Source organism: Pantherophis guttatus, chromosome 2, assembly GCF_059756535.1.
Source record: "Pantherophis guttatus breed Tessera chromosome 2, ASM5975653v1, whole genome shotgun sequence".
Lineage (NCBI taxonomy): Eukaryota > Metazoa > Chordata > Lepidosauria > Squamata > Colubridae > Pantherophis > Pantherophis guttatus.
Window position 1 is genome coordinate 238,776,560 of NC_142064.1, and position 19,375 is coordinate 238,795,934.

Genomic DNA, 19,375 nt, shown 5'->3' on the forward strand with positions numbered 1-19,375 from the left:
AAATTTAGCTTCGCATTTCCCATATTGTTTCTCCAGCAGCCCTCTTTCATCTGCTCTAGGTGAACGCTAAAGTCATGTCAAGGTCACAGATGATCGCATCTTGAGCATTTTAGATCAAAGGAACAAAAATCATTTTTGTCTTTATTAGCTAAGAACAAATGAGTATCAAATACTCATTTATGAAAGTGGAAAATCGGTGACATAGCATCCTTGGATTTTATAGCTATACTGTTTTAAAATGCTAAGTCACAAAACAAATACATTGAGGAGAGAAACAAGAATAGAGTGACTGATTCATTTAATTTCCATAGCTGTCCATCTCAAATCAATGGCTCTCTATATATGTTTTTTCTTTCTTTTAATGACCCTGTAATCAGTGGTGAAATCCAATTTTTTTTACTACTGGTTCTGTGGGTGTGGCTTGGTGGGCATGGCTTGGTGGGCATGGCAGGGGAAGGATACTGCAAAATCCCCATTCCCACCCCACTCCAGGGGAAGGATACTGCAAAATCCCCATTCCCACCCCACTCTGGGGCCAGCCAGAGATGGTATTCGCCAGTTCTCTGAACTACTCAAATTTTCCGCTACCGGTTCTCCGAACTGCTCAAAATTTCCACTACCAGTTCTCCAGAACCTGCTGGATTTCACCCCTGCTTGTAATCCTTGCATTGGGGTGAAGTCGGAGCAACTGAATGGAGCTGAGTGTTTACTGGCTGGATGCCCTTCCTGATACCTATATGGAGTTTACAGCAGATATTTTTTCTTTGTGCCCAGAGAGAGAAATATCTGCCACTACCTAGGATCGAACTCACAGCCTCCTGATTGTGAGGCGAGAGTTCCACCTTTAGGACACTATGCCACTCCTACTGTTTCCATATGTTTATCCAGTTGAAAATCTTACTCTGTTCAGTTGAATTTATTCCCAAGTATGTGAGCTTTAACATTTCACTTTTACTAAGGCTAATTTATTAAACTATTGTAAAGGTACAGATATAAAGGAGTCATATAAAACTATAGGGTGAGATGTATTAATTGAAGTAGAATAGGAGTTTAGTAAATATTTCTAAGCATGAAGTTGAAATGTCTGTTGAGTTGCACCGTAATTTCACCATTGAGTTGGCATTAAGGCTTTTACAGAAGCTGACCAAAAATATATGTGTGGAATTAAAAGTAATTAAAAGGATGTATGTGAGTTAGATTTACACGATATTATAGATATTATCATTTAAATTGCATTACAAAGCAAATCTACAATGGAGAAGACTGATTAGTGTTTTGTATGGCTACTGACCCCCACCCCATGACCCCTGTTAGACAGTGTCAAAACTCCAGCTGTTAATCCTTAACCATTTTTTTTAAATATAGAGCCGGACATCTGTGTGGGACCCTGTTGGAAATTGCAAAGACTTACTGACAGCTGAACACTTCTGATTTTTTCAGTCTCAGGTGGAAAATAAAAAATGGAAGATGTAAAGGAGTCAGCTGGCTATCACGTAGCACCTAACTTGCAGCAAAATCATAATTTTTCGGGGGGTACTCTTGTGCAGCCTCATGCATAGGTCAAACAATACCCTTTTCATTTTTTTTAAATAATCACACTAAAACTTAAAAGATTATTTTGCAACAACTTGCTACAGACTCCATTTGTTCTTGTATTGTTGAAATGCTTCTACAAAATAAAACTTGACTCTATGCATTTACTTTGAATTTAATCCCATTAATTATAATCCTCCTTGTTCCCTAGACCCACCTGGAACTAGAACAAGGGAAACACAACATACGAATTGTGTTTTCCATCTTGATTCCGTGAGCTTTTCTGTTTACAAATTCCAAATACCAAAGAATCATAAAAAGGGAATTGTCTACTGTTGCCAAGAAAGATATCCCAGTGCCAGTTTTATGATCTTTTGAGAACAATACTGAATTACAGAAGGCTTCTATTGGAAATAATCTTCTGCCTTATGCACAATGACTAGCAATATTACAGAAAGGATTGTTGTAGATGAGATGTCTTTATGCTAAAATTCTGTGAATCCTACATAAGATTAAATCTCCTGAAAATCTGCGGGGCTGACTTCCAAATCAACATTCAGATCACACAAGTAGGGGTATTTTTCCACCTTATTATCTTGTCCCAAATTATTAACATTTTTTCACAGTGATAACTAACTTTTTAGAGAATGTTGCTTATAGAATTAGAGAATATAGCTTTTAAAAAATATTGAGGACATTAAATGATGCACAGCCAAAGGAGCAGGCAGGGTTCAGAAGTGGTTACAGCACAATGGATCACATCCAGCAAGTCAATGAAAGGCACAAGTACACCATAGCTCTGTGCATGGCTTCCATTGACTACGAAAAGGCATTTGACTCAGTACTCCAGCAAGCAATAATGAATGCATTGCTCAACCAAGGCATAGACTTGCTTACGTAAAATTATTACAATCAAGTATCTTTTCTTTTATGTACCCTGAGAGTGTATGCACCAAGACAAATTCCTTGTATGTCCAATCACACTTGGCTAATAAAAAATTCTATTCTATTCTATTCTATCAATATATGAAAAAAACAATGGCACAATTTACCTTAATGATCTTACAGTGGAAATCAAACAAAGAATGAGGTGTATGACATGAGAAGGCAATACAATATCACCTATCCTTTTCTCAGCGTATCTTGAAGAAGTATTTCGCAGACTAAACTGGGCAAAAGATGGAACAAAAATCAGTGGGGCCTATTTAAATCACTTAAGATTTGTAAATGATATTCTCTTCTCATAAGACCCAGAAGAGCTACAAAGACACATACAAGAGTTGCACAAAGCAGGAGAACCATCTGGCTTAAAAATAAGTAAGACAGCAAGAGGAGCCCCATCTTACTCCATGTGTCCCAAAATAATAAGACCTCCCCGAAAATAAGGCCGAGTGCTTATTTCGGGGTTAAAAAAAATATAAGACAGGGTCTTATTTTCAGGGAAACACATTATATGCCAGTGAAACATGGACACTAATCTCACAATCGATACAAAAGCTATGAGTAGCTTAAATAGTCATGGAAAGATACATGCTCAGCATTACAGGCCAAGATAGAAAGACCTGCACATGGGATTAGAGAACAAACAAAAGTATACAATATCATCAAGAGAGTAAAATAATTGAATTGGGAAAGGGCTGGTGACATAGCAAGAAGAATTGATGGCAGGTGGATCAAGACAATCATAGAATAGATCCCACTTGATAAAAAGTGTCCATGAAAGAGACCTAAAACAAGATGGATCGAGGGCATCAGCAAGTATTATAGGCCAAATTGGAAGAAGGAGGAGGAGGAGGAGGAGGACGAGGAGGAGGAGGAGGAGGAGGAGGAGGAGGACGAGGAGGAGGAGGAGGAGGAGGAGGAGGAGGAGGAGGAGGAGGAGGAGGAGGAGGAGAAGGAGAAAGAGAAGGAGAAGGAGAAGGAGAAGGAGGAGGAGGAGGAGGAGGAGGAGGAGAAGAAGAAGAAGAAGAAGAAGAAGAAGAAGAAGAAGAAGAAGAAGAAGAAGAAGAAGAAGAAGAAGAAGAAGAAGAAGAAGAAGAACAACAACAACAACAACAACAACAAGCTTTTTAGAATATAACAATCAATTCTGAAGCCAGTGGTTGTTTTTTTTTTTTTTAAGTGAGATAGGGGAACAGTCTGGAGAATGCTTTGTACAGATTTGTTTTTTCATTGCTGTTATTAGATATTTTTTTTTAATGAAGTATAGACAGCTGGTGAAATCTGGGCGCTGTGATACTGGAGCTTTAAATGAAGTGTTTTCATCTCACAATATCGAATTCTGAGATGAAGACAATAATCACATGCATTATTTAAGATAACAAGGTAAAGCAGCAGGCTTGCATAAGACCACTGCCACCAACAACAACAAAAAAACAAAAAACAAAAAAACCCAAAACCTTTAAAAGTGAACAGAGGAACTTGCTCTGAGACCAGATGGATTGCACATTATCAAAAGTGCGTAACACAAAAGATATACTGCATATGTTAGCTTCTCTGAGTAACTGCCTAGGGTAGATTTTAAATATACATTACATCAACAATCGCCTATCTAAGCCAGTATCCTGTTTCCAGACTTTGTCAACCAGCTGTTTATGGGTAAACCAAAAAAGCAGAATAAAGAAGTTCTTAAGACTCTTCTGCTCAAATATTAACTTCCCCTCTCCAAGGAAAATGAATGACACAACTGTAGCAATTTACAAGTGCTATTTTCTGGGTTCAGAGAAATAATTGGAAATCATCACAATGATTTGCATGGATGTAATTTTTTTTTAATCTACTGCCCTACAGAATATTTCCTTGTTTTGTTTTTCCTATCAAGTCTCATTCACTCAGATGAAAGAGAATAGCTATAGATGTATTTTTCAAAGAAGAAATTCTCTTAAAAGGAACGGTTCATTCTTGCACTTATTTAATGATAAGGTTGCAAAGGGACAATGTGAAAAATCCTCTTTCATTTACAATTCTCTCTCCAGAGATCTCTGCAGCCGTTCTGGCTTCCCATGAAGATATAATGAAGAAATTTCTCCCAGTAGATTTTATTTTCAAATTGAAAAATACAGGTATCCAGGAAAGCTTCCAAGAAATGGAGAAATATGTCACAAAAAAGTTGTGATACTATTAATAGGTGCCTTCCACCTACAATAAACTCCAAAAATGCACCAGGAAAAATCTGAAATAAATTTTCAAGCACTCTGAAAATTAGGTAGAAAAACAGAAGCCTCTTTCCCAAAGGAATAATGCAACATAGGTTTTCACACGGAGTAATCTCGTATAGAAGCTTTGTCTCTTTGCCATTCTTCATTTGGTCTTTCTTCTATACCAATTTGGTTTCTCCAGTATTCAGTAAGCCTTCATGGCAGGGGTGGGTTCTACTTACCTTTACTACCGGTTCGCAATGGGGCCGTGCACCGTGCAAGCACAGAAGTGTTTTGATGACGTTAGGGTCAGTGGGTGGAGCCACCACCGGTTTTACTACCGGTTCTATAGAACCGCTGCGAACCGGGGGCAACCCATCACTGCTTCATGGTATATTAGATTTAATGCATCTTCTTTGTTTGTTATTATTATTATCAGTTAGGAAATTTATATAGCTGCCCATTTTAACCAGATAATGGAGTGGTGAACAGACAAAACCAAAAAAGCAATTAAAGCTGATACAATAAATTCAGAATACAAAATACAAAAACTGAAGTATATTCCACATTATCTTTGTTTGGCTAACATTTGAATCATTACTGTTGATGTGAGGAGGAGGAGGAGGATTATTTTAAAGCAGAATCTCTAAAACATGACGTTGGGATATTATTGGGCTTTAGGTCCTGTTTGAAGGGATTTGGGGTCTAAGATTTTCCATTCACCATGCACCTGCTTTCTTTTTAAAATTAATTTTTCAGCTGAACATAATGAACTGGGGGCTACATTGCTCTGTGCAAAAATAATATGGGAATGACAAATGACTTTATCTTCATATTCTACATTCTGTTTATAATATTCATACCTTTAATCATTTATCAGGTCTTTTCTTCATACAATAAAATAAAATGCATTCACTTTCTCCTCATACTCAGAAGCTAAGAGAAAGAAATAAGCGATATCGTTTCCCAGCAGATATCAACACTGTGCTAACAGCCCTAACCATATCATTTGGAAATAATCCCACTTTATTCCATGGGATTTCCAAATCACCTTGTGCAAATCTGCAGCTTCAGATTATAAATACAGATGGCAAGAAAGATTAAACCAGCTGCAATACAGGTCCACAGCATTTTCTCATAAAGATTGCCAGCCATGCCAAAAAGAGTGCCTTTTTAAATTTGATAATGGTGTTGCAATAAAACAGATAAAGAGTATTTATCTTGGTAGCTATAAATTTTGGCTGACCTTTAGAAGCCATTTAGAGAAAGCACTTATTCCTCTGACTTTGATTTAAGATCATTTGCAGTAGGCCAATGGATGTGTGCACATACTTACAAACTATATATTACTTACACACATTATACACATACACATACACAAACACATGCAAAAAACTGCTAATGCAATTATCCTCCCCCCAAAAGGATCACTGTTACACAAATTGAAGGTGCTGTGTTCTTTATTTTGTCTCCTTAAGATTATTAGACTGAAATGCAGTTTATAATGAGGGAGATGGGTGCTTAAGGAGTTTGATAAATAAATAAATGATGGATGATATATGATAGATAGAAAAGAGATGGATAGAAGAGAGATGGATAGATGATAAATTGTTGATGGATGGATGGATAGATGGATGGATGGATAGGTAAATGGATGGATGGATGGATGGATGGATGGACGTACGGACAGACAGGCAGGTAGACATTCCATTACCAATATCTGCCTGTATGTCTTCTTAGAAAAATTCATTCCTGTAGGAGTTGACCAGGTTGAGCTCAAGGGAGGGGTCATATGCATCATCAGTCATGAGTCCTTTCACACCCACAAGAGATCTAAGTCCAGCCCACCTTCAATTCCTTCTGTTCTTAACTCCCACTAATTTCCTTTGACCGTTAGTAGTTCAGATTCTTGTAGAGAGCTTAATCTTACAATAAATCTTTGTATACATTTGAACTGCCTGGATCTCCTGGATATAGGCAATGCAGTGCCTATAGGTGCCAAAGCATTAGCAATATTCTCCAGATAGCATTCACGTTCCAGGAGTCACAAGTATTTTTCACGTATTATGAGATGTAATGCATTCTATTGAAATGATTGCCCATATTCTCAAATCCACATCTATGTAGATAAAAGAAGTATATGCCAATCTTATTCAACTTTGTAAAAAAAAATATCATAGAATTATAATTATGTGAATTTGAAGAGATCTCATAGGTTATCTAGTCAAAAAGGTAAAGTAGTGCCTGTGGATTTTACTCCGTAGTTGTTGCCAACTATAAGGAGTGGCGCTCATCTTCCTTTCATGGCCATTCAACCAGTGCTGTCTGAAGACACTTCCGCAGTCATGTAGCCAGTGTTGTTATCATCCCATCCAAGAAGTATTTTTTATCTTGCATGTTTTTGAACTGCTAGGTTGGCAGGAGCTGGGGCGAGAACAGGAGCTTACTCCATTGCTTGGCACTCGGGTCTCAAACCTGGGCTCCCAGTTTTCCAGCTGACAAGCCCAGAGTCTTAACTGCTGAGCTACTGCACCATCATTATTTAGTCAAACCACCAGATTAATATAGGAGATCACTTGTGGAAAGTTAGCACCATCCCTCTCCTAGAAAAATGAAATGTTTTAAGAAATATTAAAAAGGCAGAATATTATATTTCCCTGAATGAGAATTGGAGAAACATGCTCTTGGAAAGCAGCCCCCCACTTTCCTTAATAGCCCATAGCAGATGTCAGCACTTAAGAGATAAAGAGATAGCTAGCTCTATTCATAGGCAAATACCCTCACCCAAGATCCAACAAAGGTAGGGTTAGCCCTCAGCTACAGTAGGAATTGTCCAACAAGCTCCTTCATTGCATCAGCCAAACTTCAACCCAACTTACCTCAGACAACCTACAGAGCTAGCTATGAATCCTACGAGTCAATAGAATACATGTTCTTGCACAGCAACAGGAAGTTCAAGTGCAAAGCCCAAGAGAAGGTATAAATACCCTTCACTCTCAACTCCATGTGGTCAGCTACACCAGGACCATGTGCTTGGTGGTTCTGCTTCTCCACTAAACCATCTTTCCAATCAGCCTCCGTTTCCAGTGTTTTTCTCCCGGCTTGAAACTGAACCAGATGGTTATTTCTTCCAACATACTAAACCATCCACGACAGCTAGCAATGCAGACCCAATTTGTAAACCTCAAGTGAAGGAATGTCAGTTCCTGTTTTAAGCAGACGTTTCCATTGTTCACCATCAGTGAATTAAATCCCATCTGTTGGATACCAAAATTGTTACTGCAACTCAAGATTGCACTGTTGCTCATTCTAGCTTTTACATCTTATTCTGTGATTATGGTCTGTGGGTATTCCTAGATTACTGTCACATGTTTTCTGGCCAAGCCAGGTTTCCTGAATATCCCATGTCTAGAAATTTGATCATTCTTATTGAGATACAGGACGTATCAATTTATCCCCACTGAACATAATCCACTTGATTTGGACCAATATTCAAATCTGCCAAAATAATTTAGAGCTGTGATTTTGTCCTTTTTAAGGTCTTAACTTATCCCTTTAGCTTGAGGTCATCTACAGATTTGCTAAATATTTATTCCACCCTCTAAGTCAGTGATGGTGAACCTTTTCCAGACCGAGTGCCCAAAGTGTGCATGTGTGCGCGCGAACCCCCAAAATGCAATGCATGCATGACCCCCGTGCATGCACTCTGCCCCTACCTCTGCACATACCCCATGTGCATGCACCCCCTTCATGCGCCCTGCCCCTGTGCATGTGCATGGCCCCCTGCATGCACACGCATCCCCCCCTGCATGTGCCCTGTGCATGCGCAGCAGAGACCCGACCACCAGCTGGCCAGCAGGAGGTGCGCGCGCACATGCAGCTGAGCTGAGCTGGGGCAACAGCTCGCATGCCCACGGAGAGGGCGTTGCATGCCATCTCTGGCACGCGTGCCATAGGTTCACCATCACTGCTTTAAGTCATGTTGAATAGTGGGAAGCCAAGGACAGACCTCTTGGAGGGCCTCTGTCAATACTTCCCACTAGTTAGATATAAACTGCTTATGAGGATCCTTTGAGAGCAGTTGTTTAACCTGTTGTAAATCCCACGGACCACAATAATCAGCAGCATGCATATTTTTATCTTGCCCACAAGATATTACAATATGAGAGATCTTGCCAAGGACTTTATTGAGATCAAGGCATAATATGTCCACAGCATTTCCTTGGTCTACCTAATTAGCCATTCTGTCATAAGAAAAGATGGGATCAGTTTGACACAACTTGTTCTTGACAAACCTATGTTGAGCTCTGGTAATGGCAGCGTTTTTTTTCTAAGTGCTCACAGAAATGCTTCTTTGTCATCTGTTCTAGTATCTTTCCTGGTGCAGATATCAATTACTATGTATTTTCTTGGATCCTCCTCCTCCTCCTCCTCTTTTTCTCCAGTCTTCCAGTACCTTATCAGTTTTCTAGAATTTTTCACGAATAACTCATCAATTCAGGAGAAACTTATGCAAGCTCTTTCAATGGAGCAAATCTGTCACCCGAAGAATCATTTGTAGACATGTGTCTTCACTATTTTTTGCTGGAAAATATCTAAAATTCTTAATTTAATCTATGGATAATTTAGTAATATTAATTAAAAGTTTCCACAATTGTGAGATTTTAGGACAGAGTGAGAAAAAAAAGATAATTTCTTTCCTTTTCTGGCAAAGCAAGAAAGGCAAGATGTGGTTCTCGGATAGGGAGAAAATCACCCAACATTTTTCCTTCATGATGAAATTGAAACTCTTTAGAAACTTTGTTCCTTTTAACTGGAGAAAAGGGCTACCTTTTCCTTGCCTTCCAAAGAAGCACAGCAAAACAAACATAGGAAGTTCCCTAACTGGATGGCACTTTTTGCCCATTGGTCAGCTGGAGAACATGATGACTGCATAAATTTTGGGGCTCCTAGGATGGTTCATATTACACCTCTGCTCCATAAACTTCACTGGCTACCAGTCTGTTTCCAAGTGAAATTCAAGGTGTTGGTTATGACCTTTAAGGCCCTTACTGGCATAGGTCCAGGCTACCTGATGAACCACCTCATCCCACTAGGACAAACCCACCCTGCTTTTATTTATTTATTTAATTTATTTGTCAAACATGTATAACAGATAGTATAAACATGATTATGAATACAGGATATGGATACGAATAAATGGGGACAGTAGGACAGGGACGGTAGGCACGTTGGTGCGCTTATGCATGCCCCTTACAGACCTCTTAGGAACGGGGTGAGGTCAACAGTAGACAGTCTAAGGTTAAAGTTATGGGGGTTTGGGGAAGTAACCACAGAATCAGGTAGTGCATTCCAGGCATTGACCACTCTGTTGCTGAAGTCGTATTTTCTGCAATCAAGTTTGGAGCGGTTTACTTTGAGTTTGTATCTATTGAGTGCTCGTGTATTATTGCGGTTGAAGCTGAAGTAGTTATTGACAGGTAGGATGTTGTAGCAGATAATTTTATGTATTACACTTAGGTCGGACTGAAGTCGGCGTAGTTCTAAATTGTCTAATCCCAAGATTTCAAGCCAGGTGGCATAAGGTATTCTATTGTGAGCAGGAGTGGAGTACTCTTCTCGTGAAATATCTCTGGATTCGCTCAATTGTATTTATGTCTGATATACAGTGTGGGTTCCAGACAGATGAACTGTATTCGAGAATTGGTCTAGCAAAGGTTTTGTATGCCCTAGTTTGTAGTACAATATTACCGGAGAAGAAGCTTCACAAAATTAGGTTAACAACTCTTAATGCCTTTTTGGCAATGTTGTTGCAGTGAGTTCTGGCACTTAAGATTGTTTGAGATGAGTACTCCAAGGTCCTTGACAGAATGAGGGTCTACGAGGTCATATCAGCCCAGCTTGTATTTGATGTTCTGATTTTTATTTTTTTTTGGCAATGTGTAAGACAGAGCATTTGTTGGTTGATATTTGGAGTTGCCAATTGTTTGACCATTCTGACACATAGTCAAGGTCTCTTTGTAGGGTAGCAGCATTGTCGGTGGTGTTGAATAGTTTTACATCATCAGCGAAGAGAACTTTTGAGCCTGCTTGTGCTAGCAGAAGGACTTACCCTGGATCCTATTGGTCAAAGAACTCTTGACTATCAGGATCCAGAACAAGAGCCTTCTCAGTTGTAGTGCCTGCCCTTTTGAACATCTTAGCCTCTAAGGTCAGATCTGCCCTCATCCTCCTATCCTTCTGCAAGAGACTTGACTCTGCGGGTGGGCCTGAGGACCAGAGGGGGGAGTTCTACTCTAGAGGAATCTGCTGGATTGATAGAATCCACTTCCTTCCCTTTGCTCTCTGCTCTCCACCCATCCATTTTTTTGGTTATCACATGGATGTATTCTTGTGTTCCTTTGTCATTGTTTATTTTATGGTTCTATTATTTTACTTCTGTTCTGTTTACATTCCTTTCATTTTCTTCCGTTTTATTATTGTAAAACAGCTAGATTAGCCCTATGGCAAAATAGACAGGAAATAAATTTAGCAAACAAGCAAACAAACAATCAGCTCTTAGAAAGTACTGTGCAATGCCAGAAAGAGACTGAAAATATGCTTTCTAAATCACTCCAAAACTGTTCTAGAGGAACATTCAGAACCAATCAGATTAATATTTTTGAGCCTGGTCTTACCCACGTCAGAATGCATTGAAACATCAGGAATTACTATTCGTATTTGGTGTTATGATATGCTACATTAATTAAACATGGCTATAGGCCGCCAGGAATGAAAGTGTAGCAAACAGCTGTTCTTAGGCTGAAGACATAGATCTTTACTTCCATTTCTTACATCTGGTCATTGATCCTAATGAAGGGTTTGATTTGATTTGATCTCCATGTCTTCCTTCTGTCAATTTGTACATTGGCTGGTCTCCAGGAGCATCGTCTGTTCATTCTGCTGACGATGACCTGTTGGGTCATGTCAACAGCAATACCTAGTTATTTCAATATGTTGATCAAAATTCATGCACATACAATGAAGTCTTTTCCATGTGCCAGATTTAATTTTTCCATGTGCCAGATTTATCACCTCCGTCTAGCTCCCACATTGGAATCAACTTCTGATCTCATGAGCATATAACACATTTTAAAAGATTTTTTTATAGCAATAGCACTTAGACTTATACACCACTTCATAGTGGTTTACAGCCCTCTCTAAGCAGTTTATAGAGTCAGCATATTGCCCCCAACAGCATTCAAGGAGAGGCTTCAGTATATGCAGAAGGGGAAAAAGAAGCTCAAGGTGCATGAAAGATGGTCAGGGAGGATGGAATGCTGGCTAATTTTTGGAGGGTGGATAGCAGGGGTGAAATTCAGCAGGTTCTGGAGAACTGGTAGTGGAAATTTTGAGTAGTTCAGAGAAGCGGCAAATACCACCTCTGGCTGGCCCCCGAGTGGGGTGGGAATGGAGATTTTGCAGTATCCTTCCCCTGCCATGCCCACCAAGCCACGCCCACCAAGCCACAAAACGCCTACCAGGCCACGTCCACAGAACCGGTAGTAAAAAAAATTGGATTTCACCACTGGTGGATAGCTATATTTGTACAAAAATGTCATTTATTTTACTGTAATCCTATTGTTTGGACATGCATTCTACTCAAATTGTTTGAATCTGTTGTTAAAAACCGTATCTGTCTTAACCAGGTGTCGCTCAGAATGATTGGACTGACTTACTACCTAGCAACTCTCCCCACCCCCCCATGCTTAGTTAAAATGTTCAGACAGTCGTGTTGCATATATGGTGATGAATCAGGAACAATTGCCCTCTGCGTGCCTTGGCCTGAACATGAAATATGAGTTTTGCAGTGAGATCAGGTCAAGGTGTAATACCTGCTGCTGTCAGTGAACATTCAGACATTTATGGAAAGCAGACAAGCAGGGATGTTGCTAAGAACAATAATCAAACAGAAGTTCTACAAAATCCATTGCCACAAACACCCTTTCTGAAAACACACTGTAGAGCGTTCCACTGTAGAGTGGAACAACACTCTATGGATGGTTCTTTGCTAGGGGTGGGCAAAGCAAATATAGAGTATGTGGTGATAGGGAAGAGAACTGAGAATTGGAGAACTAGGAATACCTAATGAGAACATCCCAGCCAGGGGTGAAATCTACTTACCTTTCCTACCAGTTTGGAAATGTGCGCTCTGCGTGCACGTCACATGCAATTTTGGACCTTCTGTTCATGAGCAAAGCCTTCTACTCATGTGCAGAGGGTCAAAAACAGGTCACTTTCTGGTTAAAAGCAGGAAGTAACGGCATCTGGGCAAGTGGGTGGAGCCTCGCACTGCCACTGCTACCAGTTCTCCAAACCACATGCCACCACCGCTACCGGTTCGCCCAAACTGGTGCGAACCGGTAGCATTTCACCCCTGATCCCAGCCCTGAGTTAAGATGCCATGAAATAGTAAATCAGATCTGTTCTTGGAAGTCGTGGAAATGATTTCATGTGTACACATGCTCTGTCATCCACAGGAAAGTTTCTTTCAGGAAAGTCTTTATCTTATGCTATATGGAATTTTCTTGCAAAATGTGAGGGATAACAGGAAATCATATATACTTTCTGATGTATTTGGTGGATAACATACATAACTATATAAGATCATAGTCAAACTGAGCCCTTCAGCCCTTGCATTTATGGGCTGTACCAGTGGTGGGTTCCTCCCGGTTCGGCCCAGTTCTCCCGAGCCGGTAGCGGTGACGATATGACGTCACCGAACCGGTGTTGTTGTTATTATTGTTCATCTGCAGACAGAATCTTGCCAGACTAAAGCAATTATGCATAACTGTTAGATACACTCTGTGAACTGCTAGGGGGGATCTGGGTTAGCCCTCTTCCTGCCTACCAGACTATCCAAGCTCTTCTGCCTCTTTGCCCTCTCCGAAACAGCCTCTCCCTTCTGGAATTTCAGATTATATTCCACCAGATATTTTATATGCATTGAATTCAGATTTGCAAGCCAGATCTTCTCTCTCCTCTCCAAGGAGGAGGCACCATTTGGTTGATCTGCCCAAGGCAACAGATGATATTTGGTGATTTTCAGAGGGCATTTGCAAAGTTTTCTGAGACCATAGCAGGCAGGTGTTGAAAGCCTAGCCAACCTCTGGAATACTGAAGTAGCAGTTTATGCTGGTATTTGACCATAATAAAGATTTGATTGGAGGTGGAAGAGCAGTCTTTCCCTGAAAGCAGTCTTTCCCCATCACCAAGCAGGAAGATGCTGGAAGGTCCTTTGTTATGGAGGAGATCCGGCATTGTTGTTGTTAGTTGCGAAGTCGTGTCCGACCCATCGCGACCCCATGGACAACATTCCTCCAGGCCTTCCTGCCTTCTACCATCCTCTAGAGTCCATTTAAACTCATGCCTCGTGACTCCATCCAGCCACCTCATTCTCTGTCGTCCCCTTCTTCTTTTACCTTCAGTCTTTCCCAGCATTAGACTCTTCTCCAGTGAGTCCTTCCTTCTCATTAGGTGGCCAAAGTATTTGAGTTTCATCTTCAGGATCTGGCCTTCTAAAGAGCAGTCAGGGCTGATCTCCGCTAGGACTGACCAGTTTGATCACCTTGCAGTCCAAGGGACTCGCAGGAGTCTTCTCCAGCACCATAGTTCAAAGACCTCAATTCTTTGGCACTCAGCCTTCCTTATGGTCCAACTTTCACAGCCATACATTGCAACTGGGGAAACCATAGCCTTGACTATAGGCACTTTTGTTGGCAGGGTGATGTCTCTGCTTTTTAGTAAGCTATTTAGATTTGCCATAGCTTTCCTCCCCAGGAGCAAGCATCTTTTAATTTCTTGGTTGCAGTCCCCATCTGCGGTGATATTGGAGCCCAGGAAAATAAAATCTGTTTTGGCAATGCTCCTTTCCCAGGAGTTGGATCATAATCTAGGATTCACAGTTCATGCTGGAATAGCAGGTAGAATCTAAGACCAGGAGAACATTGGCCCAGCTTCAACTGATGTACTACGTGTGACAGTTTGCTGGAAAAGAAGTCCCTGCAACACTGACTCACACCATTGTCATTGTCATTTCTCAAAAGAACTAATGTAGTGTGCTGTTCCCCTAGTGGTACTTCCCCTAAAAAAAAACCACCCAGAAACTTCACCTGGGCAGAATGCTACAGCTTGCGTACTAATGTGAGTTTTCCAAGATTGCCATATAAATAAATACCAGCACTGTGAAGGAAATTCAAAGTGCTAGAAATATGAAACCCTACATGGCTTGGGATCGGGAGACATGCAGAGTTATTTATTTCAGGTAGAAACTGCCCAACCAAAGCATGCCAGCAAAGAAACAGTACTTAAGAGTCTCTATTCTCCAACAAGTGTGACAGGAAAGGATTTGGAAACAAGCATTTTCTGCAAAAACTCTCTTCCCTGGGAATCAGTTTTCCAGAGATAAGATCAGCATCCTTGGTGCTAATAGCTGCCCAGAATGCTCTACACAGTGAGATGAGGGGCATATAAACAAACAAACAAATAAAATAATATTTAGACAGTCAGTGAAGACTAATCTATTTTAAGCAGATACAGAGAGCTTATGTGCCTGAGGTATATGTGGATCCTGCTGATCTTTTAATCAGGTGATTTTATAAGTTGATATAAGTATGATGAAATTTATTGTCTGCTACTTTTGCAAGCCATTTACATTTGAGGTTTTTTTTTTTAAAAAAAAATAGCATATAATACTTCCAACAAATATATAAAAAGTATTTCTTAGAAATTATCCCCGTCTTCATAATTTCTTCCATAGGAAGATGGAAAAATGCCTTGGTTCATTATTTAGCAGGATACTGAGGTTGACTTCACACAATATGCTAAACTCAAGATCTGGGTTAACAAACACAGTTGTTATTATTGCATAAGATACAACACCCAAATAAACCATGTTATGTAATGGCCAGGTTCATAAAGTCTGTCTGGACAGTGGCTGGGTTCCCACATCAGACCAAACCTCAGATTTCCTAGTCAGTTAGATTTTAAACTGAACCCAGCATTTTGTGCAAGTCCAGCTTGAGAGGTGTTTTCCAATTATATCCATATGCATTCCATATGGCTTTCTGCTTCCAAAGCATACGACCTATTCTCTAAAGTATAACCATCCCTTAAATATTGCAAGAATGCAAGTCATTGTCAAAGTCTAAATACTTAAATTTGAATCTGATCCTTTTTTTCACATTCTAGCTCATCCCCTCTCGTCCTGGGACTTCAGTGGATTTGTAGTTCGAAACCTCTGGAAGGCCAAGGTTGAGGGAGACTAGCGTTATTCCTGTCACATAAAGAAAAGGAAGGGGATTGACAATCCCAGAAAAGTCTGGAGAATGTTCAAATTCTAATTGAAGTAGAGACCCGCCCTATAGACGTACAGTTTTAGGACTTAATCTAAAACATAGGGAGATCAAAAATGGGCCGCTAAAGGTAGGGCGGTAGTTGTTGTATGATATCCCATGTTCCATTGGCTACTACAGCTTCCAACGAATACTGTGGGACACACCTTACTCCATGCATGCTCCCGCCGTCTTGAACGTGTGGGACCGAATCCAATGGAAAGTGCGGCACTTGAGGAAACGGGCACGTTCAACAGGCAAGCGCCTCTTTCAAACAAGCTAGCAAACCGCGAGGTCACCCACAAGCCCGAATCAATCCGCGGTGGCAAGTCTCTCCTTCTGCTCTTCCACACACACACACACCCCGCCCCTCCCTTCGCGTCCGCTGCGGGACACCAATAGGAAGCAGGGTGGAGTCATTCAAACGGCACAAGCCGCTGGGAGCCTATCAATTCCCCAGGCTCCGCTTGCTGCCAGCCCGGAGCTCTGCGGGACCCTTCCCCGGCCACTAGAGCCCTCCCTCCCGTCGTTGGCTCGGGCTATATACCATGCCTAGCCCGGAGCATCGGCGTCTCACAAGGGACTGGGGTTGGCTGGCTATGAAGGACGCCGCTGCCGAGGGCGAGTGCGGGAGACCCGGGCAGGGTTGGCCGAGCCAGAAAGGTCGCAAGAGCCGGCGCAGCCGCTTGCCAGTCGCCCAGGGCGCGTGGGTCGGAAGAGCCGCCTCATAAGAATCCTTTCGCGGGATCCGGCCAGCCGAGGCGAACGGACCGGTGGTGGCGGAGTTGCCCACCGCCTCTTGCCTTTCAGCAGGGCGAGACATCAGGGAGTCGACGAGGGCTGCCGGGAGCGGAGAGGGCTTGCCTGCCTGCCGGAGGAAGAAGGCGAAGGTAGGCGCGCGTGGGGAGTGCGCGGACTGGGTGGGACGCATTGTTGTCTGGTCCTGCTAAGGGTGCGGAGGACGCGCCTCTTGTCGGTCGAGGCATCGGCTGCCCTCCCTTCTCCCTTCCTTTCTCTCCGTCCGTCTGGCTTTGCATCGGGGGAAAAAGAGGACCGGAGTCGGAAAGCAAAAGACGGATTGCCATTGTCAGTTGCCAGGCTTCCAGCGGGTTGGCTGGACGCCTCCCCTGCGCTCCCGCCCAGTAGCAGCAGCAGCAGCAGCAGCAGCAGGGCTGGCGCCTGGGTGTATGGCGGAGACACCCACAGCCTTCTCCGGCTCGCTTGGTTCTCCCCCAGCCCCGCGAATTTCCCCCTTTCCAGCCGGGTGGCGGGAGCGTCTGGGGATCTCCCTAGTCAAAGCCGAGGGGAAGGGCAGAGATTCCAATGTCTGAGGGCATCCCGAGGCTCTACTTTAACCCGGCGGGAAGTTTGGGGGGATTTTGCATCTTTTCCCCGGCTTCTCTGAGCTTCGTGTGTCGTCCCCCCCCCCTCCAGCTTCCGCTCCTTCAACTGGAGACAATTACACACACACACACCCCAAAAAGAATCCCAGACAGAAAAACAAGCAGCTTCCCCACATGGGCTTTGTTCTTAACCGGCAGCTGGCAAAGAGAGAGAGAGAGAGGCGGTGGCGAGGCTGCCTTTTTGCCGGAGAGTAGGAGCGTGGCCAACCGCGGAAAGGTGCCCCGAGGCTGGGATTCAAGGCGCGCTTAACTAGGCGAGGAACTTGTGCGGACCCGCCGGGGCGTGGGAACTGAGGAAAAGAATGGGGACCGGAGAAGAAGCGTGCCGAGCTGTCATCTGGGCTGCTCAAGCTGGAGAAGGAGATCTTGGGCGACGCGCGGCAGGATCCCGAAGCGGTGGATCCCAGGGCTGCGGGTTTCCGGGGCGTGTAGGGGCTTTGATCTGGCAATTCTGGGGTCAGCGGCCACGACGGATTTGGCGAGGATGGCCGGCGTTTTTTCCCTCAGCCCCGAACTGAGTTTGATTCCCAGCACGCCTCTTGATCGGTTGAAGAGAATGTAAACCAAAAAGGGAAAGAAAGTGTCTGAATTAGGGCAGGCAAAGACGAGAATCCCCGCTTGAGGGAAACCCGGCGGATTTAAATTGAAGTTCGCCGTTTCTTCGTGGCAGCTGCCCTTAATTAGGGATACCATCTAATTCAAGATATCTTAATTCCTTAATTGGCCATTTTTCTGAGATAATTGATCCCTGGGCCCCAACAACTTGTTGCATTGAACTCGGATTTTATTCAACCAGCCTTGTCTAAAGCACTTGGCAACTTTTTAAGATGTGTGGACTTCAACTCCCAGAATTCCCCAGCCAGCTGACTCTGGAATTCTGGGAGTTGAAATCCATACAGGTAAGACCTCCGACTTACAGTTGAGCCCAAAATTTCTGTTGTTAAGTGAGACATTTGTTAATTGAGTCTCGCCCCATTTTACAACCTTTCTTGTCACAGTTGTTAAGTGAATCGTTACAGTTGTTAATAACCTGATTGTTAAGTGAATCTGATTTCCCCATTGATGTTGCTTCTCAGAAAGTCTTTAAAAAATGATCACATGACCCCGGGACACTGCAACTGTCATAAATATGAACCAGTTGCCAAGGGTCTGAATTTTGATCATGTGACCATGGGGATGCTGCAAAGGTTGTAACTCTGAAAAATGGTAATTAAGACCCTTTTTTCAGTGCTGTTGTAACTTTGAACTGTAAATTGAGGACTACCTGTACTTCCGAGGAACCTGATCCAATCTACTGATTTAAATGGGTACATGGGTAAAAAGTAAATAAAACTCGTTACAAGCATATTCCATTTTTGATTATGCTGAAATATGCAGTAACTGGCCTAATAAAATACATTTAAAAAAATGCTTCTTTCCAAAATTGCTTCCCATCTGCAGTTTTATTAAATGTTTTCAAATCACACATTCGAAGTACGCTGCGTTATTAATAAAAAATAATTACAGTCAATGAAAAGAGGTTTAATTGATCCATCTAATGAATTGAGCAATTAAGCAAACGGAAGAATGGAAGGGCTTTGAAGCCACAGAAGGGCCACAACACTCAGGACTGAAAGTTTCCTCAGTCATGCTTAAAAGAGAAGTGCCAAAATCAAAGAGACTTAAGTTAATCAGTGACTTAATCACAGAAGGGGCTCATCCTGGTTACTGTACTGAATTATTTATTCTTCCACTTGCATGCTCCCTCAATCACACAATATACTGAACTAGCCAAACAAGCTGCTTCCTTGTTCTACAAAGATGCTGTTCATTTACTTTAATGAATAATGGATGTTGGCATGTGCCTAAGTCCTAGGACATGAATGATGCTCAGAAATCATGGGAAGCTGTGAAAGAGTTAAAATGAGGCATATCCTCTTATACACCAATT

General features: G+C 42.1%; 1 protein-coding gene across 1 annotated transcript in view; it reads left to right on the plus strand.

Annotated features, from left to right (window-relative positions):
• Window positions 1-16,198: 16,198 nt before the first annotated feature.
• The window catches only part of FRMD4B (FERM domain containing 4B), a 253,347-nt gene continuing 250,170 nt past the window's right edge, over window positions 16,199-19,375 (plus strand). Inside the window, exon 1 of the mRNA XM_034440592.3 lies at window positions 16,199-16,932. The gene's annotated coding sequence lies outside the window, so the exon portion shown is untranslated. The remainder of the gene's footprint in view (window positions 16,933-19,375) is intronic.